Raw genomic sequence first — 27,855 nt, forward strand, 5'->3', positions numbered from 1 at the left:
TTACAAACATAGGGAGTAAATTTTTAGCCAATATTTGAAGATCTTGTTTGAAAGCTACTTTTGGTGGAGTAATGATTAAGCATTTTGGGACTGTTTTTGCTACATTTTTTGAATTGTATTTAATTAATTGTTTCAGTAGAAAAGCCAAATTTATATTCATTTTAACTTTTCAGAATGGACTTTGATTTTTTTTCTCATTAGTAGATGAATTTTTTGCTTATACTAAATACTGTTATTATAATATTATATTCTGCTCCAAAATAATCCATATAAGACAGTATTAACAGCTAATAGCATAATAATTAGAAATAATTAGAAAGTTCTAATCTCTATATTTTTAAAATATAAAAATAGTTAAATATTCTACTTAATCCTAGAAAGTATTAATTCCAGAAGATAGTATGGAAAGTTAAATTAACACATTTTTTGAGAGAAATTCTCAGGGTGTGCTTGCTAAATTCAAATTTACTCCTACATAATATATTTTAATAATAGCACATGCAAATAACCAGAGTATCTGTTACATCTTGCTCATTTGGAAACATATGGCATACAAATATCATCTGAGGTCTCTCTCCCCCTTGAAATCTAAATGATGTTTGCTCAAATCTCTATTCCAGAGTCTTGATCATTCTTTTTGTTTGCCCTGTTAGTATGATCCCAAGACAAAACACAAAACCCTTTCACAAAGTATCAAAGTAAATGAAAAGCTTTATATGATTGAGAAAGGTCACAAAAATTAGTGCCGTAAATTAGAACAACGTAATTTCATACGTTAAACATTCTTTTTCTTGGAAGGCCTTTTAAGGCATCTCACCGGTGGGAGTCTCTCATTGTCCTGTGACCTCATATAATTATCTGTTGTCCTTGCTTTTCTCTTTCTCCTTTTTTTTTCACATGGGATGGTAAACCGTCTCCCTTTGCTGCTCATACCCATGATTTTAAGATCTCAACCTTGCACCTGATGGTTCTCAACCCTGACTGTTTACAATAGCCACTGGACCTGGCCCCGGAGCTTTTGATATAAGTGTCTCAGATGAAACCCAGGCATGGATATTTTTTAAATGCTCTTCAGATAATTCTTGAATTCAAGAGAATAATCAAGTCATTCTTCCAGATATTTCTCTTTCTATATATAATTTTCTAAGTATAAGTTTGTATTGTTCTTTCTATATCAACACTGACCTTCTTACTAAGAGAACTTCTGGAGCTCGATGATAAGAAAATAAAACTTATTAACTTCTTATATGATCACATCTTTACAATCTGAAGGCACATAGCTTTTCTCACATTTATTTGAAGGTAGTCACAATTATTATTCCATCTTTTGGATTTTTATGCCAATTTTTGGTAATATGAATTCTGAAAATTTCTTGAATTTTTCTTATGTGTTAGCCATGTGCACAATCTAATTGTTTGACTGACTTTTCCACTTGTTTTGTTTTTAGTTTTGTATCAACTTCAGCTGTGTAGAAATCCGATACCGGGTCAATTATGTGAGCTGTAATAATTCTTTACATTGGAATGACCACGGAGTAAGTAATTCCCATCTTTATTTTAAACAACATGCTTTGCCTTTGAATAATTTAATAAACAGTTCAGAGATTTTAAAAAATCATTGTCATGCTGCTTGTTGTCATTTAAGTCTATAATTACAGCTTTAATCTTATTTTCTTGTGAAATCTTGTGAAACTACTTATTAGAAAGGATAAAATAGAAGCACTTAAAAGTGTGGATGTATAAAATGTTTGGAAAAATATATGGGTTGGATGTGTCATACATACCATGTAGGAAGAATTATATAACCAAAATGATCAGTTTTTCACAGAGAGAAGGCATAACCTGGCAAATGAAAGTCCTCAGAATTTTCTTAGTAGTCTTGCCTGTTGATTGAGAGTCTGGGATTTCTATGAAGCTAGGAAGTAAATGATAACTAGTAGCATGTTACTGGTAATTGCCAATATTTGGATCTGGCTGTGAAAGAATAAAAAAAAAATGACTTGGCAGCAGAAGCTAAATGAACTTGACAAAGTACAGGCAATTTCAAGCGAAAATTTGTGAAAATTTATTGAATTTGTTGATTTAAGATAAATTCTCTGAAATAAATTATCTGTTGAATAAAAGAATATTAGCGTTCATCTGGCTCAGGCAGGCGGCACTCACCGCGCGGGGGAGCCAGCGGGAGGGGGCCAACGGGTCGCGGGGAACGAACAGACCAGCCCACGCGCCCACCGGCCCAAGCTCTCTGAGGGGTCGCGGGCGGAGCCGAGAGGGGGGACCGAGTGGAATCCCGCGCCGCCCCGGCCGCGCGCGGAGATCGGGAGAGGCGGAGCGGCGGGCTCCCCGGCTCCCCAAGGGCTCGGCCCCGCGCCTCACTAGTAGCAAAGTGCCGCCGCTGCCTGCACGCGGGTCCACGGCTGGCAGGCACAGCGCCGCGCGGTCGAGGGCCTCATACACGAGAAGGCGCCCAGAAAGCACAAGCGGTCCCAAGTTGGCGAGCCGGAATGTGAAGAAAAACACGGCCCTGCGCGGCTTCCGTCCCCACCCACTCGCGCTCCCACTGGCTGCCTGCCCCGCAGCGCCGCGGGATCATTGGCCGCGGGGTCCGTCAGTCAGAGGCGGGCCAGTGCCGAGGCGAAGGCAGCCATTGGGCGCTCGCGGAGACACGTTAAGTACCGTTAGAACCGTTGCTACCGTTGCTACCGTTGCGAGTGCCGGCGGGAGAGGGCGCTCCCGCGGCACCCTGCGTGCTTCGGTCCGCCGGCCCTTTCCGCCGCCCCGTCTGCGCAGCGGAACCGGCGAAGACCAGATGTTGATGGACCCGGGAAGTTCTGGGCTCTCGGTGTGCTCCGCTGCGCCTTCCTCCGGATACACGTGCGCTGGTGGCACCGACCTCGCCCCCAGCCTCGGATCGCCTCCTCGCGCCCGCTGGGCTCCCGGCGCCGCGGTTGCCCCTTCTCGGCTTTCCCGCAGCGGGCGGAGGGCGTGGGTCACCATGGCCGAAGCGGTCCAGGTGCTGGAGATCAACCCGTACTTCAGGCCGCTGGCCCGTCCGGACTTCAGCCAGTCGAGCTCTGCCACCTCCAGCCGGTGCCGTCGGGCGGCGCGACCGGGAACCCCGACGCCGCGCGGGACTGCCTTAGGCCTCGGCGGCCGCTGAGTGGCAGCCGCGCAACGCGTGGGGCAACCTGCCCCACGCCGACCGCATCGCCAAGTCCGTCGAGAGCTCAGCGGAGAAGCGGCTCCCGCTGCTGATCTGCGGTGGAGGGTCCAGAGCGGGACCCACTTCAGGGATGCAGGCGACAGCGACGGCCCTGCGCGCTGGAAGGTAGGTAGCCGTGGTGCGCGGCCGGACCCGGACGGGGCGCAGGGAACCTGCCCCCGCCTGAGGTCGCGGTGGAGCCGGTCAGGGGGCGGCCGTGCAAGTGGCTCGGCGGGCAGCGGGTGGCTCGGGGGGTTGGGAAGCGGCCGACGCGCGTGGTGGGCTCGCGGTGCCCGGCCGTGGTCGGGAGTCGGCGCGCCCTGCCGGAGGGGCTGCCCGGGAAGGGAGGGAGCGGAGCGGGTGCGCCGAGAGCGGACGTCCGAGGGGCCGGCGAAGTTCCCCGGGACAGGGGTGTAGGGGCTCGCCGGAGCCGCTGCTCGTCTGTCCGTGACCGGGTGGTGAGCGCGGCTGCCCTCCGCCCCGCGGCGCGCGTCCGCCCGGCCTGGAGCCGCGCCCCTGCTCTGCTCCAGCTGCCCGGGAAGGGGCCGCAGGCGGAAGGGACGGGCCGGGCCGCGCAGACCGGGAGGCCGGCGGGCGTTTTGCGTTGTGTGGATTTATCCGGCGGGGGCCTCGAGGGCGAGGGCCGGGCGAGCTGAAGTTCAATTGTGAACCGCGGCGGGGCGGCGGGGGTGAGGCCGCCCGGGGGAAGCGCCTTTGAAATTAAGAAATGTTTCCTGAGATATCTCTCGTGTTTTTTATGTGGGAATGAAGTTTCTTTACTTTGGTCTCGGAACTGACAGTACATTTTCTTGTATTTAAAAGTTTGTATCTTTCTGTCATTTCGGTTTGTAATCTGCAGATGAGTAATTTATAACTAGCCACAGAGATTCCGAGACAGGGACCGTGGGTGTAGTCAGAGTAGCGTGACGGCCTCTGGAAAAAGACCCCTACCAAAACTCCCTGTTAAACAATTAAGCAAAATCAGAGTCACGTTAATTCTCCAAAGTAAAATATCAAACTAGGAGTATAAGCATTCTTTAGTGAAGATTAGTCAAAACTAAGAAGCCAGGAGTTAAGTTGGCCTGGAAGGTTTGAACATCCCCCAAATAAGAAAATACCTCAGCATGACCCATGTCTTCATTATGTCAATTAAATGAGGCTATTGTAAAATTTACTTTAGCCTGCTCAAAGGCCCAGTTTATCTTTAACTTTGCCCAGATGCTGCTTTTCCTCCTCCAGCCCCTAATCAAGTAATACGTAACCTGGGCGATTAATATGGCAAGTAAACCCAGTCACAAGCAACATAGTGAAAGGCAGGAAGGATCCCATCTTAAAGATAAGATTGCATTTTAACACTCAGGAAGTTAAGATTCTTTATTATTATTATTAAGGTATTATTGATATACCCCCCTATGAAGGTTTCACATGAAAAAACAATGTGGTTAATACATTCACCCATGTTATTGAGTACCCCCCATACCCCATTGCAGTCACTGTCCATCAGTGAAGTAAGATGCCACAGATTCACTATTTGCCAAGAAGTAAGATTATTTATTTACTTATTTTATTACGGTGTTATTAATATACACCCCTATGAAGGTTTCACATTGAAAAACAATGTGGCTGCTACATTCACCCCTGTTATCATGTCCCACCCCCACCCCATTGCAGTCACTGCCCATTAGTGTAGTAAGATGCCACAGAGTCCCTATTTACCTTCACTGTCTTCCCCATGATCCCCCCACACCATGTGGGCCATTCATGATACCTCACTGTCTCCTCCCTTCCTCCTTCCCTCCCCAACTGCCCTCTCCCACCCCTCCCCTTTGGTAACCTAGTCCCTTCTTGGAGTCTGTGAGTTTGCTGCTGTTCTGTTCCTTCAGTTTTGCTTCCTTGTTATACTCCATAGATTTAGATGAGTGAAATCATTTGGTACTTGTCTTTTTCCCTCTGGCTTATTACACTGAACATAATACCCTCCAGCTCCATCTATGTTGTTGCAAATGGTAGGATTTGTGTTGTTCTTACGGCTGAATAGTATTCCATTGTGTATATGTACCACATCTTCATCCATTCATCTACTGATGGACACTTAGGTTGCTTCCATATCTTGGCTATTATTGTAAATAGTGCTGCAATAAACATATAGTATTTCTTGTCTTCTGGCCATTCTGACAGTTGTGAGGTGACTTCTCATTGTGGTTTTGATTTGCATTTTACTGATGATAAGTGATGTGGAGCATCTTTGCATGTGCCTGTTGGCCATCCATATGCCTTTAGAAAATTGTCTTTTCAGATCCTCTGCCCATTTTTTAAATGGAATTTTGGGGTTATTTTTGCTTTTGTGCTTTATGAGTTCTTAATATATTTAGGATATTAACCCCTTATCAGATATGTATGGTTTGCAAATTGCTCTTTCTCTGTAATGGGGTATGTGGTGGGGACTTGGTGATGGGGGGAGTCTAGTAAACATAATGTTGCTCATGTAATTGTACATTAATGATAGCAAAATTAGAAATAAAAATAAAAATAAAATAAAATAAAAAAAGGAGGAGGAAGGAAAAATTCAGGGAAACAAGGAAATCTCTGAGTGGTGATGGTGTCCTTGACTGTGAGTGGAGAATCCAGGGTGGGGGTGACGGTAGGAGAGAACAGTTGTATGCACTTCCTTGGTACCTATCACTGTTCTGAGCCCGATTTTTAGGGACCACACACTCCATAACAACACTGGAGGGTGGGAGACTGTTATCCTCCCTTTTACAGGGGAGGGGACTGAGGCCAGAGGTCAGGTGGCTGGTCAGGGTCACACCTGCACCAATGCCTAACAGGATGAGAACCCAGGGTGGCCCCTGAGGTCCTGCTCTTGGCACATGGCTGAGGCCTCTTAAGGAGCAAGGGAGGGCAGGCTGGAAGGGAAGAAGTGGCAGAAGGCCAGACCCAGACTTGTGCTGCGGCAGCACCGCAGGAGAGCCCTGGGGAAATGTGCAGTGAGGCCAGGCCTGCTCTGCTGGGTCACTGACTTACCCTCAGGCTACCCATTGCCCTCCCCAGGACAATACCTCCCTGCAGGGCAAGCCTGGCAGGCCCTGGGGGAAAGAGTGCCTTCCCATGGGTTCAGGGTTCCCTCTGGGCAGGGAAAGGCAGAAGGTATCCCTGCTGGGCAACAGTGCCCTGTAGGGAAGGCTGGAGTGAGTGAGCACCAAGCCTTCTGACCCCACAGAGGCTCCCTGGACCCCACAACCAGCCATCATTTATGGTACAGGGGTTTGAAGGGTGCAAGCACACAGCCAGAGGGCATAGAAGGGGTGCTGGAGGAGGTGGGGAGAGCCCAGAGTAAAACGTAAAACCGTGGCAGGCAGCAGGCATGCCACTGGGGACGCGGTCTCCTGGGGCAGAAGAAGCCAGGGGGACAGATGTCCAGGCCAGGTGGGGGCTCTTGTGGAGGTCTCTAGGCAGCTAAGGGGTGCCTCTGTGAGTGCGTGCACAGGTGGGCAGGGCAGTCAGCACTGAGATTTATGGGTCCTTACTTAGTGAGAGGTGAGTGGCAGGTGTGGTCTGGTAGAAAGGGAGTTTCTTGTTCTGGAGAGAGTGGGCTCGTGTATACCCATGTAATGCCCCAGTATTTCCTCTGGAGACACAGCTGCCTGAGGGGCACCACAAAGGCAGGCTGGCCCTCAGGTTGCCAGGGAGTCTGACAGCAGGCACAGGATGGAGTCTACTCAGGGAGGCAGTCACCCTAGGGGCCCATACAGAGCCTCTGTCTTCTGCTGCAGACGGGCTGTGGCCACCTGCAGACAGGATTGCGTGTCCTGCCTCTCAGGCCTGTGTCCTTCCCCGAAATGTGTGTGCTCGCCTCCTTGGCACCCCTGGAACTCTCAGTGGGCAGGGAGGCATGGACATACGAGGCCAGTCACAGACCACATGGAGGAGGGCGCTGGCACTGTCTCCAGGGCACGTGGCTCCCCTGACAGCTTTCACCAGTGTCCTCCCTCTGCAGCAAGAGAGGTCCCATTTTATAGGCAGGTTGCTGGCTGGGGCAGAAGCACCAGCTGGAGGAGGGCTGACCTCTTGCTATCAAGCATGGAGTTCTGGGACAGCCAAGTCCAGGGGGCCAGGGGGCCTGTCTACATGGAGCCTGGAGGTGACTGTCCATGTGGTCATGCTCAGTGTCCCTATGCCCACGACAGTGGGGGTAGGTGCCAGCCTGAGGGTACTCATTATCTGTGGGGCAGGTGGTGGGCTCTACAGTGGCGGCCTTTTGGCAGAAGGTGCCCCTGGGCAGGGAAGGCAAGTGGCAGCCCCCAGCACTGGGCTGAAGGTGACTGGCTCGCAAGGCAGCTTGCTGTGGGCCCCTGGGGGGCAGTGGGAGTCAGGGGGTCACCTGTACCCACGGGTTCCAAAGGGTGAGGGCACAGCGCTGCCTCCCAGGCAGACGTACCTGAGGAAATGGAGAACCATGGCTGAGCCCTTCCAGCATGACCTCAGGGTCCTGGCCAGGCAGAGGAAGACAGAGCTTTGCTCAGGGCAAGGCCAGTGCAGCTGTGCCAAGGCCCATCCCTGGGATCAGAGGAGCTCCTCTGTCCCTCAACTCTGAACTGTGCCTCTGGCCCTGCAACAGGAAGCTGGGTAGCAGGGGACTCCGGAAGACAGTTGTGGGAGGGGCCTGGCATTTTCCAGAATAAGCATGGCTCCGTCTCCAAACTTTCTCTGTCCTCAGGCCCCTGGGCAGACAGGGCCTTCCTTTACAGCAGCTGTGGAACTTGAGGCCAGGCTCCAGCACTTTCAACAATGAGGGGACAACACACGTGTTGAGACTCTCAGACACCTGTTGACAGAGGATGTTGGCCAATGCGATAAAGACCGAGGTCAGGCAGGGGCTATAGAGCACGTGGAGGCCACCATCGCTGGGCAGGACTAGAGCCCTGGGCCTTGGGAGGTTGGGCTGGGAGGGCCTGTGGAGGTGTGCTCAGTTGAGCTTTATCTAAGGGATGGCACAGCCAGCCCACGTGCCCAGGGCAGACAGTCACCCTGGCCTGCACCCCTCAGAGGGGCTGGGAAGAGACCGTGGGAACTGGGGACTAGTCTGTGACTTGGAGCCTAGCAGGCTGAGCCAGGGCCCTCCTCCCTCCTCAGGCCCCCGTTCCCGAGTTTGGGGCCAGGGTCTCCTCACCTTGCATCCCAGAGCTCTGCCTCCAGGGTATGGGACAGTCCAGGCTGGCTGCAGTAGTGGCCCAGGGGGCACGGCTGGCACTGGTCCTCACTGGCTAGGACTGGGGCAGAAGAGTAAAACCCTGGCAGGCATGGCACTGGGGAGCCCGTTCTCCTGGGGCAGAAGCCAGGGGGACAGATGTCATTACAGGAAAGTCCTGGGGCCTCCACCTGTGTGGCCAGAGAGCAGAAAGAAAGGACTTCAATGAGATCTGTGGTCTCATCTGCAAACACCACTGTGGACAGTGGGTGGCACTGGCTTTAAATGAGGTGGGTGGGGGCCTTTGTGCTGGGTTGCACTTGGGACTGAGCCTGTGGCACAGGTCCCACTCATACCATGGCGGGCTTGGGTGCACCATCAGTAAGCCACCATGTGGGCAGTGAAAGGGTATCTCGCCGCGATCCTCCCCTTACCCCAGAACGACTCAGGGCCCATGCAAGAGATTTTATTTTCTGAAAGAGAAAGTGGCTGCCCCTAGAGAGAGGGCAGCCACGTGGTGCAGAGCGTTGTGCCTTTTGTAGGACAGAGTGGAAAAGTACTGCCTGGCCTGTTGCCTTGGGGACGGGTCGGAATGTTTAGAAATAAGGTGAGGCAAGTCCAGGTATTATTTTCACCGACTTATGTGCTTGGGACCATGGGGTAAATGGAGGATAAATTACTATATTCTTATAGGCAGCTAACTCAGGTCGCACTGTGTTCTGCAATACGAGGGCGGCCAAGAGCTGGGGCAGGAAGAGTCTAGTTCACAGTGGGTCCCCTGTGACCAGCGGTGTTCAGTCAGAGTACATGCTCGGCAAGTGTGGTCACTCAGACTTGGGGGTTGGGGAGACAGGATGAGCGATGGGCTGCAAAGCTCCTGCTTCTGCAGAGACCTGCCCTCCTTCCATGCTATTCTGTGATGACCCACCTGTGCTCACTCACCCATGAGCACAGATTTATGTGGCCCCACCACCCCACAAGGTGGCGGGAGACACCAATTCCAATTTATAGAGGAAAGCAGAGGCTGCGTGCCTGCAGTTACACAGCTGGTGAGAGCAGGTCAGGACTCATACCCATTCCCTCACCACAGCTGGGCCTCGGTCTCAGCATGATGGCTGGAGAGGGATCCCAGGTTCTTACCAGAGGTGGCACAGAAACAGCCAGCCAGGCAGGACGTAGGCTCTGGGCTGCCCTTGGGGCAGAAGGAGCCGACTGGGCACATCCCCCTGTGGCCGTGGCTGGGCACAGGAAATCGGTGCTGGTGTAGTTGTCCAGGCCGAAGGGGCAGGCAGTCCATGCTGCCAACACACAGAACCAACCTGGGGCGGAGACCCATAGGAGGGTAGCTCTTCAAGGCCCACTCCAGGGAACAGCTGAGGCTGGGAGGTCCACCCTTCCCAGTGTTCCAGGAGGTAGTCCAGGCTCCCCCCCCAGGTCCAGGGACAGAAGTGGAAAGTGCAGGGATGGGGGGAGCTTGGGAGCCTGGAAGGCACACCTGCTCACAGAGCCAGGAGGCCCGGGTCAGATTCTCTTGCCCACAGCAATGGCCTGGGGGGCAGGACAGGCAGCTGTCCAAGCTCTGAGTTAGTGGGTCTGGGTTGTAGTAGCCCAGAGGGCAGGGGAACCGGGTGGCGTACTTGGTGCCTGAAAAGCAAAGTTCAGAGGAGGGGTCCAGCCTGCTGGGGGCCAGCTGGGCTCACAGGTGGGCAGAAACAGTGCAGCTGAGCCCTCTTTCAGGGCCTGTCCTGGCAAACCCCTGGCCTTAGCCACAGGAGTGGCCACTTCATCAATCACTCATGCAGACTTCCCAGGTTGTGTGGCTGTGGGTAAAATGGTAGTATTTCCAGAATATCTCACCTGGCTTTAGTAAATCTATGTATCAACAGAGGCTCAAGGGTGGAGAGAAGTGTGGCTTCGGTGCATTTGCATATCCTCACGGGTGGAGAGCTCATCTCCATGTCACTGGTTACTTGCCTGGGCAACGAAGGGTTTATCTGTACCTGAGGGGTGAGGGGGACGGCTGGTCTCGCTTCTTCCAGAGCAGAAAAGAGAAACTGCCCTGGACTGCAGTTTGTAAGCAGTAAACAGATTTTAAACTTTATTTCTCTGACTGATTTGGGTTTTAGAGGTATTTTGCCCTGGGATTTCCTCTCTGGGGACTTACAGTGGCCCTGGGCCTGGGGTCCACAAAGCCACAGAATATGGGGGACTCATTTTCAGTCAGCATTATTGAAAGGCATGGGGCTCAAATTTTGTAACATATTGGTTAAAGGAATTTTAAATCTTTATTTAGTCAACATGGATATGTTATGGAATAGAAAAACTATTGTCAATTTTAAAGACAAAGCTAAAGACTGTATGAAATTTGTTGCTCAAGGCCAGCTGCTCTGGGCTCAGCCCCTGTGAAGGTCCTGGGTCTCCCTGGGACTTTGGGATGGTGGCAGGGAGCATCCATGTGCTCCTCAGCGGCCACAGCAGTTTGCAAGCCCCTTGGCTGAGCCTGGAGTGCCTGTGCTGGCCCCCACAACCCCCCCCACAACCCAGCCTCACCCAGGCTGCAGCCCAGGCACCCACCTCTGGGGCAGGGGAAGCAGGAGGCCTGGCAGTGTCAGGTGTCTGCTGGAGCCAGCAAGGCAAGGCTGGGAAGGCTGGTCCCCTTGGGGCACAAGTGGCCTTGGGGACAGGGGCTGCCCTGCTTGAGTGGCCTGAGGAGAGGAAAGAGGCTGAGGGAGGGGTGCAGGCCTAGTCACAGTAGGGCATGTATGGTGCCACAGGGACCAAATGAGGCCTTGGGTTTGGGTAAGAGGTTCAAGGGTTTTAGAAAAAAATAGTGCTGATAACTAAGGCTTGTGTAGCACATTCCAGATCAAAAAGAATGTGCTTTACACAAATAATATCGGAGCCTCAGAAAAGCCCTCTTTGGTAGGTGGGCAAGAATAATGACTGTTTTTCTGGGATGACATCCTGAGGTGGTAAGTGTCTCTGCTCTGCCCAGACTCAAAGCTTGGTCTTCTGACATTCTGTCTAGTGTTCTCTTGAGAATATGCTGTAATTGTTTATTTCTTTTAATAAAACAGGTTTAGAGAGCACTGCTTTCATGTGTAGTTGTAATGAAGCAGGACAGCTGGTCCTGTCCCTGGTGGGCCGTCCTGGCCGAGCAGCCGCTGCTGCTCCCTAGCCTGTCTCAGCCCCCGCAAGGGGCGTGACTCCTGCTTTCTTGCGCCCCTCCAGAACCCCCAGAGCTCATCCTTCCACCTGGGAGCTAAACTTATGCCTCAGATGCTTCCTGGACAAACTGAAGGGCCCCAGAAGAGGGACTGTAAGGGCCCTGGACCTGGTTCAAGGGCCCTCACTCATGCTGCAGCTCAACACAGCGGGTACCACCGCCACCCTGTCAGATGTTCCCAGGGCATGAGGAATATGCTCTGAGATCAAGGCCAGGGGCCAAAAGAGTGACACGGGCATCCCAGATGTCCTCTGCCTCACCTGTGCCTTGCTGGGCACAGAGGGTCGGCCCCGGGGGTTCATCTTGCACCTCCCCTCCCCACTAGGTGCAGGTGCCGTGCCCCACGGGAGATGAGGCCCACACTCCCACGGCACCACTCCGCATCTTCTGGCTGGTCTCTGGACACCTGCACCTTCCCTGCAGCTCTACAACGTTCCCGTCATCAGGCCAGGGGACTGGGACTCAGGAGGCTGGGGTGGGGCCGAGGCAGGCTTGGAGCTGCAGGTGTGACAAGAGCCGGAGGCCTGCAGAGCAGGAGGGCCACGGCAGATGCTGCCGATGGCGTGAAGACAGGAGGCCGTGGCTGGGAACAGTGGTCAGACCACTACGCACTCTGGCCCAGAGGGACCTCCGGGCCCGGCTTGCTCACACACCTCCCCTCTGTCCTCAAACTGCCCCACACCAGTTCCTCCCGCCATCAAATGCCCATCCCATTCTGGGCACCCAGCCAATGCAGGGCCCACTCCTGTCCCCTTACCTGTTGGGCTTGGGAAAGAGGCTCCTGCCAGACAGAAGCAGCCGGGGTACCAGGGTCCAGATGGAGTAGAGAGGCCAGACCCAGCACAGAAATGGCCTGAAGGGCAGGGCAAGCAGTCAGAGGCCACAGGGAGAAACACACTGGGGGCAGTGGGACCAGGAGGCTCTTAGGAGGAGGGCCACGTCCAGGTAAGGCACTTGACTTTTGGGCTGCCTTTCCATCTCTCCTCTTAGGTTCACTGTGACTCCTGCTTCCCAGGCATCCAGGGCAGCCTTCTGGCAGATGCCTGAAGGAAAGCTCGCAGGTCTCCCCCACCCCCGTCTCTCTGTCTCTGTCTCCTAAGACAGGCACCTGGCTATAGTTGTCCTTCTCCATCCTAATCCTCAGTTCAAGCTCAGGCGACCCAGGGCCAAAGACCCCTGGGTCTGACAGCTGCAGTTAGAACATCCTGCAGCCCAGCAGCCACTGGTTCCACAGCTGTCCCCTTGCTCTGCGGTATCTAATTTTGAGGGCTGGGAGGTTCTTAAAGGCAGGGACATGAGTCTCTACTCTCAAATGAGGCTCAGGCAGACAAGCAGGATCCTGAATGGATTTCCCTCTCAGGGCTGAGTATCCTCAAGCTTCCAGCACCCACACCACCTGCCCTTATTCTGGCCAGTTCTCTCCCTCCCCCCTCTACTACTGGTTGGGGGACTTGTGCCCTCATAGACCAGGTGGAAACCCTGCTAAGGCCCATGACCTCTGTGGCAGAGGAATGCTGTTGGTGAGATGGTGAGTATGGGGCAGAAGACCAGGAGGAAACCAGCTCTGGGTCCCCTGTGGGCCTGGGGATACACACCCATCTGAGAAGGTGCCCACAGGGCAGGGGAGGGGCTCCCTGTGCCCACTGGACAGAAGTAACCTGGATGGCAGGGCCCCCCTGCCACAGCCCAGATGCCTCCTTTGGGGTAGGTAATGTCAGCTCCTGCCCAAGGTCAGGAGTGGGTGAGATCACAGACCAACCCCTCCACAGACCAAAGCCTTTCAGTCAGCAGCCCCCACCTCACACACGCTCTGCAGTAAGATATTTATCAAAGGGAAGAGACAACGCTGGTGATGGCACCTCGATTGCCAAGGCAGCTCTCAAGCCCAGGGTCCCCCCAGTCCTGACCTCCACAGGGGCTTTGGTAGAGCCTGAGACTGTCCCCTTCTGAATTAATTAGGTTACTGGGTGGGCCCCTGCTTTGCACCTCAAAGGTGAGGAGAGTATGGGTACCAGCATTTGGCTTGTCCTGGAAAAAGGGGAGCGCAGGACTGAACTGGAAAGCTGGAGGCTCCATGCCCAGCCTGGATGGGGAGCTGGGCAGCAGGAATCAGCTTCCCTGGTGTTTGTTTTGAAAACTTGGTCCTATCTTGGGCAAGTCTGTCATTCCCACTAGTGGAATGGGACAGGACACACAGTTATACTGCTGATAAACTCCAAGGAGGTGGCCCTTCTATGTTATAGGAAGAATGACCCTGTGTTTGTGGCTGTTTCCAAAGTGGGCAGATTTGAGGAAGCATGGAAGCATGCCTGAGTGCACGTCTGCATGCGTGTCTGAGAGTAGGAAATGGGGGAGCATGCCTTACTTCCTAAACAGGCAGCTGAGGGTGGAAGTGGAGGGCAGAGTAACGCACTTCTAAACATAGGTGGTCATACAGCTTGCATGAAATTCACAACTACAAGGACATTGATGTGACAAGAGCAAGATGAAGTCACCTTGCCTCTTAGGATGAAGGAGGCTGGGTTTGGGGATGGTCCTCTGGGCCCCAAGACCTCCTCCCTGGCTGCTTCAGACCCGGTGGGGAGGGGCTGCCCACAGACATCATTGGACTGGTGTCCATGTGAGGCCCAGCCTGGGCATGGCCTGGAGCTTGGCGCTTGCCCTGGCCACGGAGAACCCCATAGGCAGCCCCGGGTCGTGCAGGCCAGACCTCGGCAGGCCTTGCCGGGGCCATCATTGCAGCAGGAAGTCCTGCTCTCTGAGGCCCTAGGATTGTCACGTGATGGCCCCTTGCTTAGCTTTGCACTTCACCACCCTCCCCACCGGAGGCCCTCTGGCCTCGTGCCCCCAACCCTCACGCCCTCACTTTCGGCAGTGAGGCCCTCGGCTCCTCCCCAGAACCCGCTCTCTTTGTGGGGCCACTTCTCAGCCTCGATCAGGGTGAGCGTTTATTTCAGCTCTTCCGTGCTGTCTTATTTAATCTTTGCCATGACACCTCTGTACACTCGTAGTGTTCCCATCAGCACCTGGGGAAACTGAGGTAGGTGATTTCCCACAGCAAGGAGCATCGCCATGGCTTTTGCTCAGTGCAGGCCCTGTGCTCCTTCACCAGTGCTTCCTGGACCCCAGGCCAGGAGAGAGCAGAGGCTTCTCGTGACCTGGTCTTCCTCAGGCCCCACAACATGGTTTTGACCTGTCTTCCCAGGAGAGACCCCATCAGCTCCTATCACCTCACCTGCAAAATCTGGCTGGCAGCCTTAGGCCTGGCTTCAGCCCTGCCATGGAGGGACGTGTCTGGAGGGCAGGGCAGGAGGAGGCAGCCAGTGCTCTGGGGACAGTAGTAACCAGGGGGCCAGGGCCTCTCCGGGTGGCTCTCCTGGCCTGGAAAGCAAAGTGGCTTTGGTTGTCCCAGAGCCCAGCCACACCATGCTGTGGATGGTCCTGCAGTGACTCTGCTCTGATTTCTGAGCCAGTCCAAGTAGCAGAGCCATTGCTGTACTGTCCGTCAGTGGCCACCAGTGAGTCTTCTGGGCAGCATGGCCCTCGGGGGAAAGGTCTCCCCACATGCCACTGAGGGGTGTTGGAGTCTGTGCCCCTCCTGGGCAGCAAAACCCTGGAAGCAGAGAAAGCACGCAGCCTGGTCCGCTTTTGGGGGTGGGAGCTCAGCTCTCTGCCTTCCTTTCCGTAAGGGGCCTGCCACACAGACACAGGCTTTGATGGGAACAGGTGCTGTGGGGGTCCCGGATGAGCTAATAACTTAACTCCCTTTAAATCCACATCTTCAAATACTCCTCCACCATTCAGTCAAGGGGAGGATGCAGTGAGTGGCAGGGCAGAGGGGGGCAGTGTCCACCTATCATCTCTCTGGGCCAAAACTTCACTCCCCACTGAGCCCAGGATATCCTGCTGTGCAGGGGCCCCCCCCTGTCCCAGAGGCCCTGGGTGTAGTCCGTGTCCCTAGGACAGACATGGCTGTGCTTTCTATCAAGGAGATAGACCTTCCTGGGTTGAGGGGGCAGGAGTGTCCTCTCTGGATTTGTGAACACCCCCTTGTCCCCTGCTCTCCCCGTCCTTCCTCCCCCTGCACCCGGGCCTCAGGGGCTGGGCTAATCCAAACAGCTTGCGTGTCCCCACCACCTTTGGAAGCCCCACCCAGTAGCTTCTACCCTGCCTCCCTCCCATTTCGGCCAAGCTCAGCCTCCCTGACCTGGCCCGGGACACTTCCCCTGGGCTGTCTGCAACATGCCTCTGCCTCAGGGCCTGAGGGTCCCAGGACCAGAGCCAAGGTGCAGGCCTGGCCACCCTTTGCTTGGTGTTCTTCCTGCATGGCTTTTGGGGGACACCTGGGCACCTCACCTGGTGCACACAGGCCCCTGGGGCAGACTGGCCCACTGAGGCACAGAAAAGCCCTGGTGGCAGGGCAGGCACCAGCTTAGATCTGATGCCCCTCTCTCCGCATTCCAGGTGCCAGCTGGGCAGAAGTGGCCAGGGGGCAGAGGTCACCAAAGCCGAGTCCCACCTGGAGGAAGAGGAGCTTGATGAGGCTTCAAAGTCGAGAGCAATTAGCTTCTCTCCACCGGGGCTGCCCCCGGGGCCCTCTGAGGAAGCCTGCGTGGCTGACTGAGCCTGGCCTTTCCTGCTTACCTGTGCACATGGATCTGTGCCTACATTTCCCTCTGGGAACCGCTCTGGGAGTTGAACTTTTCAGAAAAATGAAACAAATTTTAATGTTAAATTGCTTAAGCAATCCCAGCTCTCTGCCTACTTGCTAAAAGTACTGATTCACAGCTTTAATTGTGGTAAGGTATGGCAGCTATCTACCCTTTGTCAGTTATTCGCGTATCAATAAGTATCCTTACTCAACCATCATTAACAGTTACCTTTATCCCACTGGGTTGAGATACCGTATCTCCGCCTAGATATTTTCCTATTATGGGCCGTGGTGGTGTTTTTTGTGGGATTTTTTTGTGTGTTGTGTTTTGTTTTTGCTATTCAAATTTGTGAAGTTGTGAATATTTTTGCATCAGTCGTCGGTCACATTGGAATTACTGGCTCAGAGGGGCCCGCTGCACCAGGCTCTCACAGCTGGGCCTGGGCAGCGGGCGGAGATGGGCTCTTTGGCACCTGTGTTTGCTTTGGATGACTAGTCGGCACAAAGATGTACAAAGGCGGCTTTGCTTCATGGCCTTAATTGTCAGTCCAGCTGTGGCTTTTCCCAGCTGATGATATATTTGTATCTGGCCACTTTTCAGGTGGAAGCTGGAAATGACAGTAGATACTGTGGCCCTTCTTTTGCCTTTTCATGTTTTTTCGGCCATGTTTTATGTTGGTGGTTCTGTCTGCTCTTCCCTGCAGTAGTTTCATCCCATCTTCGCGGGCTGTCCTAGGGGTGTGTCCCACTGGGCAGGGAGCCCTGGAGGGCAAATGCTGGGCCTCAGCCTTCTGTCCTCCTCGTGCAAGCCCATCCCGCCCTATCCCCCAGGCTTTTGTGCTCAGGCCTCTGGGAGGCCCAGTGGTGCCTGCACTCACCGGGTTGGAGGTGTTGGAACTAGGCCCACAGTGGTGCACAGCACTGCACAGCCCCTGGGGCCCAGCCAGGCCTGCTCTGCTACAGAAGGCCCCCGGGTGGCACAACTGGCAGTCCTCCACATGGGTGGCCCTAGGGGCTTCTCAGAAAGTGCTCTGGGAGAGAGAAGGACACTGCAGAAATCAAGGTGCTGGAGGCTGGAAGGGGGCCTCTAGGCCCAGACAGCTGGCTGCTCTGTCTGTATGGGGAAGGGGGTAAGGAGATGCCTGCTCAAAGAACTTGGCTGCCAAGACCTGCGCAGGAATGGGTGGGATTTACTTTTCAGTAGAACAAAAGGGTTGGACTGCAAAACACTCCCCAGAAAGAACTGTTGTAAGCAGAACTCCTTTACAGCAGCTATTCATAGCACAGGACAAGACAGGCCAGGAGCACCAGGGTGTGTATCTGGGGAGAGGGAGTCATGGCTGGGGGTGGGAAGAGGGGCTTCTGGAGGCTGGAGAACACAGTGCTCCCCTAGTCCGTGCCCTGCTGGGAGCGCCTCCCTCCTTTCCCCCACCTCCCTCCACTTGCACAAGCCTGGGCCACTTTGTCCCTTGTGACCTTCTGGCCTAGCGCCACCATCAGAAAGCAGCTGCAGGACGGTGAGTGGTCCAGTCCTCATCTGAGTGGGGGCAGGAAGCAGAGGGCTGCAGTGTGGCCAGGCCACTGTGAAGGGATGTCATCCACCCCAACTACCAGAACCTCCCCTTGCAAAAGCCAAGAGATGCTGGAAGGGCTGAGGGCAGCTTCTCAACATGGGATGGGGGATGGATAGCAGGCCCCTCGCCTGGGCAGGAGTGCCCAGGGAGACATGATGTGGGACCATCCAGCTTTGTCTGGTTGCAGAGTTTTCCTCCTGGGCACTTCTGGCACCAGAGATGGCCTAGACCCTGGAAAGGGGATTGGCAGTAAGGCTGGTTTCTTTCCATACCTCTAATATTTGGCAGCTGGTGCACAGCAGGTACACAAGGGTTGTTGAGGTGACTTGGGAATGCTGCTGGCCAGCTATGTGCACAGCCCTTTCTCACGCAGGCAGGGCACGAGAGGTGCTCGGAGCGGGGCAGAGGCCGTAGGACCCAGGTGCGAGTCCACGGCCTATGAAGGCCTGGAGGAAGGGGACCCAGGAAGAGGCTGCAAAGGCTTCCTCGCCTCCCTGGTCTTAGTGTCCTCCCGCTCTGAGAGGTGGTCTCTTCTGGGAGCACTTACAGATAAGCTGCCAGTGCTACATGGCCGTGGAGCGGCAGTGCCCGTTTCAGGGCAGTGGTGACCAGCAGGGCATAGCACGCAGGCCACAGCCAGCCTCGCACCTGGTCTGTGGCAGGAGGTCCCCCTAGAGGAGGTACAGGGAGCAGAGCGTAAGGCACCCACAGCCTTCCTGGGGATAAGCCACACAGGGCCACCACTGCTGAAGCCCGGGGGCCTCCACTACCCCAACCTCACCTGGCAGCAGGCCCCTGGCTCATGACAAGGATGTGGCTTTGGCAGTCCAAAAGTGGCCTCAGTGGGTCAGTGTGTAGAAAGATTTTAAAACCAGGCTTATGGGCTAATGGTGCTTCAAGAGTTGTCTGTTTTTCCACTTTGCTTAGGATTTTCTATTGGTTCTGTCTGTCTTATTTTAACAGACTTAATGGCTCTTTATATAATAATAGAGTAAGCAGAAGGATGTAGTGTTATTTCACTGAGAAGGGAATCACAGATTTTCCACTTTTATGAGAGTTTGTGAACAGTTCTTACAAGACGCTTTAACAACCTACTTATAAGATACATTTAAAACAGTTCTTTATTAGTAAATCCCTACTAGGACCCACTTCTATTAAAGTGACTATGGACACTATTTACAAGATGTTTCTAATAAGCTACTTTTAAAATGCACTTAGAAAAGAGTTGAAGTTTCAAGAGAATTTGTAATTGCTTGTTGAAGCATTTTTATTACAACTGTTTTAAAAACTCTTGCTAAAATAACTTCAACATCATATTCATTTCTGTAGTGACATTGTTTTTTCTCACTCTAAATGTGATTTTTACGGTCCTTGGTATGATTGAATTTTTGTATCCTGGACATTTTGTTATTATAGTAAGAGACCATTAATGCCACTTAAATCTATTTTAGCAGGCAGTTGCCCTTTTTAAATTTCATGTCTAGGCTCTGACCTCCTTTCATGGGCTGCAGTTCCAGTGACAGTTTAATTATCAGAGTGCTTACAGTTCTCTTCTGGTGTGCCACCTTCTTCTGGCATTTCTGGGTCTCTTGCCCAGTCACTGCTGGTGCTGCCTGGAAGAGCAGAAGTTGCTTCCCTGGCCACCTGATGTGGTGAGGCCACCTTCTGCCCTGAGAGGTGGCAGGGGCTGAAACCACTTGGCCGGGGGTCTTCCATGGAGATGGCAGAGAGATGGTGGGCTGTGCTGGCCACCCACCAGGACCCAGGTGTGGAGGAGTTGAGTCATCCCAGGGACTTGGAGGCAAATCGGGCCCCTGACCGTGGCCCCTTGTGAAGTGGGGGTTAATGGCCCCCATTTGGGTTCTTTTGGGCTTCTCCTTTCCCAGCTCTTTGATCAGGTCTTTTTTTTTTAATTATCATTAGTGTACAATTACTTGAACAACACCATGGCCACTAGACTTCCCCCACTATCAAGTCACCCCAACACCCCCCCCACAGTCACTGTCCATCAGCGTAGCAAGATGCTATAGAATCATTACTTGTCTTCTCTGTACATACTACCCTTCCCGTGTCCCCCTCCGCTACCCCATGTGTGCCAATCATAATGCCCCACTTTCTCCCCTATCCCTCCCTTCCCACCCATCCTCCACAGTCCCTTTCCCTTTGGTAACTGTTAGTCCATTCTTGGGTTCTGTGATTCTGCTGCTGTTTTGTTCCTTCAGTTTTTCTTTGTTCTTATACTCCACAGATGAGTGAAACCATTTAATACTTCTCTCTCTCCACCTGGCTTATTTCACTGAGCATAATACCCTCTAGCTCCATCCATGTTGTTGCAAATGGTAGGATATGTTTCGTCTTATGAGCGAATGATACTCCATTGTGTATATGTACCACATCTTCTTTATCCATTCATCTACTGATGGACACTTAGGTTGCTTCCATTTCTTGGCTATTGTAAATAGTGTTGCGATAAACATAGGGATGCATACGTCTTTTTCAAACTGGACTGTTGCATTCTTAGGGTAAATTCCTAGGAGTGGAATTCCTGGGTGAAATGGTATTTCTATTTTGAGTTTTTTGAGGAACCTCCATACTGCTTTCCACAATGGTTGAACTAGTTTACATTCCCACCAGCAGTGTAGGAGGGTTCCCCTTTCTCCACATCCTCGCCAACATTTGTTGTTGTTTGTCTTTTGGATGTTGGCCATCCTAACTGGTGTGAGGTGATATCTCATTGTGGTTTTAATTTGCATTTCTCTGATGATTAGGACCCACTTCACAGTGCTGGGTGAACCACAAGCAGGCAGTGGGGATAGGTATTCATTCCACATGGGCAGCAACACTGAGATCCCAGCAGATGGCCCCTCCAAATGGACGCACACAGGTAGCGCTCCAGGCAGCTGTGATAAGAGGACACAGGCAGGGCTACTAGCTTAGTGCTGGCTGACTCTCTCCGGACTGACTGTGTCTGAGTTCAGACTCCCTCAGAAGCAGACCCACTGCTCCTGCCCAGTCTGGCTGCAGCCTGCTCCGGGCATGTTCTCCTGTGGCCACAGGTACATGCAGTGGGGGTCACAGATCTGCAAGCAATGTGGGCAGTGATGGTGTCTGCCGAGACTGCTATTTTGGGTTCCAGAAAATAGAACCCACTGCTTACTGAGCCTCCAGACACTGGTCACTCTCAGCGGAGAGTTAAACCGGGGGCTTTGACAGACATGGAGAGCTCCCTGCCACGCTGGGCTGCCCCCCTGCTCTCTGCACTCTGAGCAGGCCTGCCAGTGCTGCTCGAGTTCAGCAGCCACCTCAGAGGGCAGGTGTTTGTGGTCAGGCCCTGGGCGGCCCGGAGCAGGGGCTTCCTGCCACTCAGGCAGGAGTGACAGCTGGGCCGGCTCTCCCTGAAGCAGGAACTGGAGGGCATGTCTGTCCAGCATGTTCGCCCTACCTAGCTCCTGGAATTCTGGCAGGCAGACTCCCACTGCCCCATCGGTGCCTTCTTTGAAGAAAAGACCTCCAGGCGCTGACATGTGCAGTGAAAGGATCCAGCACATCCAGCGGCCACCAGGCCCTGAGCTCCTGTCACACGTGCACACACTCACCAGCAAGCCTTCTTAGCACCTGACTTGAGCGTGAGCAGACATTACCATCGTGTGAGGGGCAGAAGCAGTGAATGAACAAAACAATTACACATATGCCCCTGGTTCTTTATCACCAGAGGTAAAGAGAAACTCTGTGTTCACTACTTGAGAATAATCTTCAGAGACCAGCAACAGCCTAAGTTAAATTTTTTACAAATTCAATAAGTGAGGAGGAAGACAAAGTTAAGAAAAGATCAGGGTAAGAGGGATGAGTAAGTGGAAAATTAAGCACAGACTTCTGATCAGAAACAATGCACTGTATCATTTCATTTACACATGGAATCTAAAAACAAAGCAAAACAAAATGAACAAAACAGCAGTATACTCAGAGACACTGAGAAGTGACTGGTGGTTAGCACGGGGGAGGGGTTGCGGTGGGTGAAGGGGATAAAGAGGTAAAAAAAATCTCCATCATAAGTTTGTCATAGAGATGGAAGTCAGCATGGAGAATGTAGCCAATGTTTCTCTAACACCTTTCTATGTGGACAGATAGCAATGTACTGGTGGGTGTGAGGATATAATAAGGGTAACTGTTGAACCACTGTGTTGTATACTTGAAACAATATAATGTGTATCAACTATACTTCAATTAAAAAAACAAACAATGGAGGAAAGGGTGTAGGTAAGTTTCAAAGTGCAGAAAGAAAAAAAACTTCAAAGATTTCATATCTACCAAATCTTTCAAAAATGAAAGCAAAATAAATATATCCCCAACTCAACAAAAACTAAGGGAATTCACTAGAAGTTCTACTTACAATAATTACTGAAGGAAGCCTTTTTGAACTGAAAGAAATGCTTGATTCTCAAGGTTTGAGACTTTTGGATTGATTTTTCTAATGGATGTGTGTAGGTGTGTATGCAGAATGTTCAGAAGTTTTTGTGTAGTTTAACCTTTATTGATTTCAGAAACAAAAGTGCTGGAAACTTATGAAAACTGTACTTTGAAGGCTTATCTATTTCTATTTGTTTTATACTTATTCAACTTTATAAAATTTGAATAATAAATCTGACGTCCCTGTAGCCAAAAAGAGTAAAGATTGAAATAAAAATTTCAAAATGCTTTTAAAATTCACATTGCTAAAGCAGCATAAAAGAAATTTGAGTTCTATGCCTCAGCTAATGTGACACAAGGCAGAAACGTGGAAATGTTGGAGTTGCACAAAGAGGGGATCCTGAGAATAAAAATCCCTAGCAATTAAACAAATTCCAGGGACAACTCCAGATTTTTAAAGCTATGAAATTGATGGAGCTCAAGTAGAAATCTCAAGTAAAGATCTCAGAACAGAATCTCAGGTTATCTCAATTCCAGGGTTGGAAGGCTTAGAAAAGGGTGGAGGGATCTGTGGGGCTGGATGTGGGGGATGGGCTGGGGTCCAGCCTGCTCCTCTGTCCCCGCCCCCACCCTCAGGAGCCCTTTGTGACAAGGCCATTGCTCAGTGATGTGGGCCTGGTGTGCTGTACCCCAGCACACTGCAGAGGTCAGTTGCCTGAGGGCAGCAGTGCGATTCAGATGATGGAGAATCCTCTCCTATCTCTGAAAACCGTTCTAGCTACCTGGCTGAGCTCCAGTTCCACTTCCTGGGTGACTGATACCATCTTCACCATCCTGTGTGGACTGGGGCTCTTCCTCCTGCTACTCCCCTTCCTGCCAAGTAATCCATCCTCCCCACCGCCTAGGAAACATAGAACCATCAGGAAGGTAAGGAACCCTGGGCCAAGACCTGACAGAATATGATTCTCTCTTTCCTATTATTACTTCTGTTTCTTGGAGTCAGCTGTAGAGGTTCCTGGGATGGGAAAAAGAACATCTCAGGAAAGAACAGAAGATCCTCCTTCTAGGCATAAACCGGGCCGGCCAGGAGTTCCGGCAGGAGGATCTATCCAAAGATCCCAGACAGGAGCCAGGTGGGCCAAAGGGCTCCAGGCCCAAATCCCAAACCCAGTGGCCAGTGGCTGTGGCCCAGAGCCTAAGAATTTGATGTCTGTGGGAGGACAGGCCCCTGATCAGGTTCCCCAGCTGCGCCTTCCTGGGGCAGGGATCTAAGGGCGAGGCTTCGTCCAGGCTGACCTGAGGGCGGTGCTGAGCCCACAGTGCCCCTGAGCAGAGGCTGCGGTAGGGGAGCTCAGAGGGGCCTGTGGGTCTGAGCATACGTGTGTTTCTTGAGCACAGAAATACTGTAGCAAGAGAGCCAGGGCAGGTCTCACACAGAAAATCCCTCTTTACATTCTTCAAAGAAGGAAAAGGGAAAATATTTTTATCTCCTTTAGAAATCAGTACAAGGCCAGGAAACCTCAAGGCCCATTAGGTAAATGTACAAAGTCATGTTTATAGACACCGAGCCTCTGCAGCTTGTCTGTGGAGCTGAGCCTTGGTCCCAGCCTGTCATGTTTTTGGTCCCTCAGCGTCACCTGGAGCCAAGTGGAAAGAAAAAGTGTAAAAAAAGAAGTGCAGTTCTGAAAGGTGAGCCTCTCCGCTAGCTGGCCCTGTGCACCCTGAGTCAGCCTCCCTCCCTCCTGCCTAAGGGCCCAGCTCTGCGCTGCCCCTGAGGAGGCCAGTGGGTGGGGCTGGGGGTGATGCCGGGGTTCTTGTTTACAGAGGCCAAGAATGAACTTCACAATCACTCAAAATAGGAGAGCAAGTGAGAGCCTTTTATTTAGAGATAAAGTAAGAGGGCAGAGAAAGAAAAGTAAGAGGACAGAGAAAGAGAGTCCAGGGTGGTGCACTGTCTGGGGATTTACAGGCGGTTGAAAGACAAAGGGCTAGGGGATGCACACCTGCCAGATGGTCCCAAAATGTTTATTTTTTAAGAGATACTAAGTTTCTTATCAGTGGGTTATTCTTCAAAGTTAGCTTAATACAAGAAATTTCCTGCTCTGATTCGTTCTCAGGATAGCTGCTTTTTGATCTGGGAGTGTATCAATTAAGACTGCCTGCCTTGCTTCCAAGATGGGCTGAGTTATTGTTTGATTGATGAAAATGTGATCTTACCTTCAAGATAGAATTTTAAAAAATAAGCTGGGCCTTTGAGCAGGCTACAGTAAATCTTACAATGGTATGTTTTAATTGATGCAGTGAAATTATAGGCTATGTTGAGATACTTTTCTTTATCTGGGGAGTATTCAAACTTCCAGGCCAAGTTGCTCCTGGCTTTTTAGTTTTAACTAATCTCACTGAAGAATGCTTATATTCCTAGTTTGATATTTCTACTTTAGAGAATTAATGTGACTCTGGCTTTACTTAATTGGTGAAGTTTTGGTAGCATTTTTCTTCCAGAGACCCTCACCCTACTCTTCTAAACCCATGGTCCTTGTCTCAGGGGAATTTTGAGTAGATGATCAGAACCCAGACATTCCCCAGGGTCTGTGCTGGAACAAAGCTGCAAGGGCCAGGAGGTGGGTGTTGCCTGGCAGGGACGGGGTGGGCTGGAGCAGACCCAGAGTGCCCGGATTGGGAGGAGGAACTCCAGGTCCACGTGTGCACAAGGTGATTCCCTCAGGTGCCTCTGTGAGGTGGCCCTTGCCTTGTCCCGGCCACAGGGTGGCCGTGAGGGCTGCAGGGGTAATGGATGTAGAAGCACTTTGCAAATGACAAAGCACTCCCTGTTGTGAGTATTCCCATTGCCCTCAGGGATCCTGTGGCCTCGGACACTGAGGCTTGGGCTCCAGACTATAATCTCCCCAGTGTCTCCCCTAAAGGGACATGGCACTCAGTCTCCTGTAAGACCCCTAGGTCCCTGCCTTCACCACCATGACCCCGTCTTCTGCTTTCCATTTTGCAAAGAATCCCTTTGTGACCTAGAAGAGATGAAGCACCTGTTACTTCTTCTGAGAAGGTAAAGAATCTTCCTTCTCCTCGGGGTCCTCCTTCCTCCCAGAGCCTTACGACGGGACTCCAGGGCTGCAGGCAGCCTGGGACTGACCTGGTGGGGGAGATGTGGGGACAGGTGTGACTGCAGACCTGAGGGACAGCAGGAACACTGTGCAGTCAGCATGGGGACCTGGAGGGCCGTGGGCTTCAGGCACCCAGCCCTGCCTGGCCTGCTCGGCCCTCCTGGCCCTGGCTGCAGCTCTTGCCTCCTGTCTTCTGCAGCCACATGAGGAGGCTCCCTGACAAGGGTGACTATCAGAACTTATTTCAAGACCACCCTAGTGAGGGGCACGAAGCAGAGCCTGCCAGAGCCCACTGGCCATGCGGGGAGCCTGTGGGCAGTACTGCTCCTGCCATGTGCCCTTTGGCTTCCTTGGCTCCTCCGGCCACACGCTCTCCACCTCGGGCCTCCACCACCTCATCAGGCGTGATAACTTCCTCAGGTTCTATTCATTCATACTCATCCCGGAGTGACTCTCAGCCACCAGAGCCTTTTCTACCTACTCTTTCCCCTTCCCCACCCAATCCTATGGATTCAGAGCCCTGCCCTCAACCTCCAATAGCCTGCTCTGTCCCACCACCAAACTCCACCCCAACTCATACTCAGTTTGACTCAATGGCACTCCGACTAGGAACCATCCCACGGAGCTTGTCCCCATATGCCCACTGGCTGGCTCCTCCCACCCGAATCATCTCAGGCGTTGGTCGTGCAAACTCTCCCATTCCAGCCCCTTCCAGGTGTCAGGCAGATGCCAAAGCCTGGAGCCTCTCGGCCTCCTCACAGTGCACATCCCACCAAGACCACCTGTCCCACCACCCACCAGAGGTCTCATTCTGGGGACACCCCACAGACAAACAGGGAGAGGTGTACAGGGGCTCAGCCAGCTCCCCAGTGAAGGTTTCAAGAGCTAACCCTGCAGAACCAGAAAGAGGCTTGATGAGGTCCTCCACATGGGGCCCGGGCAAGATGTTTCCAGAAAATATCCTGAGTGCCCATTCGGGCAGGAAGCTGGGGAAGAACAGCGAGTGTCAAACTCCTGGGGGTGTTCATCCCTCCATGTTTGCTGTCAACCAGGCCTTGGACCTTCCTGTAGAATCACTCACTCACAGGGGAGCCAGGAAGAAGCCAGCACCCTCCAAGGGACAGGGACCTGACACGAGCACCTCCCATGGGTTCACCATCTTCAAGCCACCTATACAACAGAATCTGGAAGCACGTGTTACAAGGCTTCTGGCGAAGTGCAGGTGGCGCCTACCCCTCAAGAGCCTTAAGGTCATAAACTCCTTTAAGTTGAAAAACCCTCAACCCTCGCCATTTCTCTGCTTTCCCTGTACCTGCTCAGCTACCTGTGTTCCTGGGGCCCACTCAAAAGCCACGTTTTCCCAGCTCTTGGAAAATCCTCAGTCCCCACTGGGAGAGGCAGCAATAAGGAAAGAGTCAATTCCCAGCCCAGTGAGTCCCCTCCCTGCCCCGTCCCCTACCTGTGAGGAAATCCACAAGGCCCAGGGGGAGACTCCACCTGGTGATGGCCACGTGTCCTCAGAGGCCCCTCTGACCACACAGGAGAGCAGGCCACCTGCTCAGACCTCCACGTGCATGTTTGTGGGCAGAATGTGGCACAGCGAGATGGCCATGAGGGCCCACAGAGCCAGCCTGGAGCTGAGCCCCAGTGCAGCCACAGCCAGGAGTGAGCCAGGGAGGGAGAGCAGAGGCCAGGCCGCGCGATACCCCCACCGCAGGGCGACAGCACTGGAGGGCAGCTCTGGGTCTTCAAGTGCTGAAGAGGATGGGGGGTCAGTGGCGGCTGAGGAGGCCTCTGCTTGGAAAATCACCTTGGAATCCCGTGTGCCGGCCCACTCCCAAATTAACAATGTGGATCTGAGTAGATCAGGGACTCCAGAGACAACTAAAATCCCAAGACTGCCTGGTGTAAAGCACGTGATTCAAGATCTGGAAGAGCCACGCCTCTATGTACACCACAGTGACTCTGAGCTCCACGAGAAAGTGGAGTCCGGGAAGCAGCCTCAGGACAGCAGCCCCGGTGAGCCTCCTCGGGACCATGACGCTCATATGCTCCTTCAGCACTGCCACTCCCATGCGTTTCTTGCTGCAGACAACTCGGCTTCTCAAAGATCTCTGTGCAGCTCCCAGAGCACGTCCAATGGGGACACGTCAGCTTCACACGTGTCAGATGACATCATTTTGCATAGATGGGATTCAGATCAGAGCAGCCAGGGGTCCTTGAGGCTGGAGGAGCAGGGTAAGAGCCAAAGCAAAATGTTTGCCCCCGCTGGTGATGTAAAGGACTGTGGGAGGTCTGACCAAGTACAGCTTGAAAAAGGATTGGCAGAACTGAGGGCCTCCCAACACAATGGGATGTTAAAGAATAAGGATAAGGAAACAGCACAGTCCTTAAGAAGCAAGTCCTGCCAGCTTGGACTGAAGGAGGAACAGGCTCCTCCAGAAAGCCATGTCGCAAAATCGATAAAGCACTTCCTGCAGAGGATTCT

The 27,855-nt window shown here is 52.6% G+C and overlaps 1 long non-coding RNA gene across 1 annotated transcript; it reads right to left on the reverse strand.

Moving 5' to 3' along the window:
* Positions 1 to 20,221: 20,221 nt before the first annotated feature.
* On the reverse strand, positions 20,222 to 23,216 carry LOC130684372 (uncharacterized). The gene is made up of 3 exons (XR_008998621.1): positions 23,031 to 23,216; positions 21,713 to 21,759; positions 20,222 to 21,612 (listed from the first exon to the last, which is right to left on the reverse strand). It is a non-coding gene; the product is annotated as an uncharacterized LOC130684372 (long non-coding RNA).
* Between the last annotated feature and the right edge of the window lie 4,639 nt (positions 23,217 to 27,855).

Source organism: Manis pentadactyla, chromosome 7 (genome assembly GCF_030020395.1).
Source record: "Manis pentadactyla isolate mManPen7 chromosome 7, mManPen7.hap1, whole genome shotgun sequence".
Taxonomy (NCBI): domain Eukaryota; kingdom Metazoa; phylum Chordata; class Mammalia; order Pholidota; family Manidae; genus Manis; species Manis pentadactyla.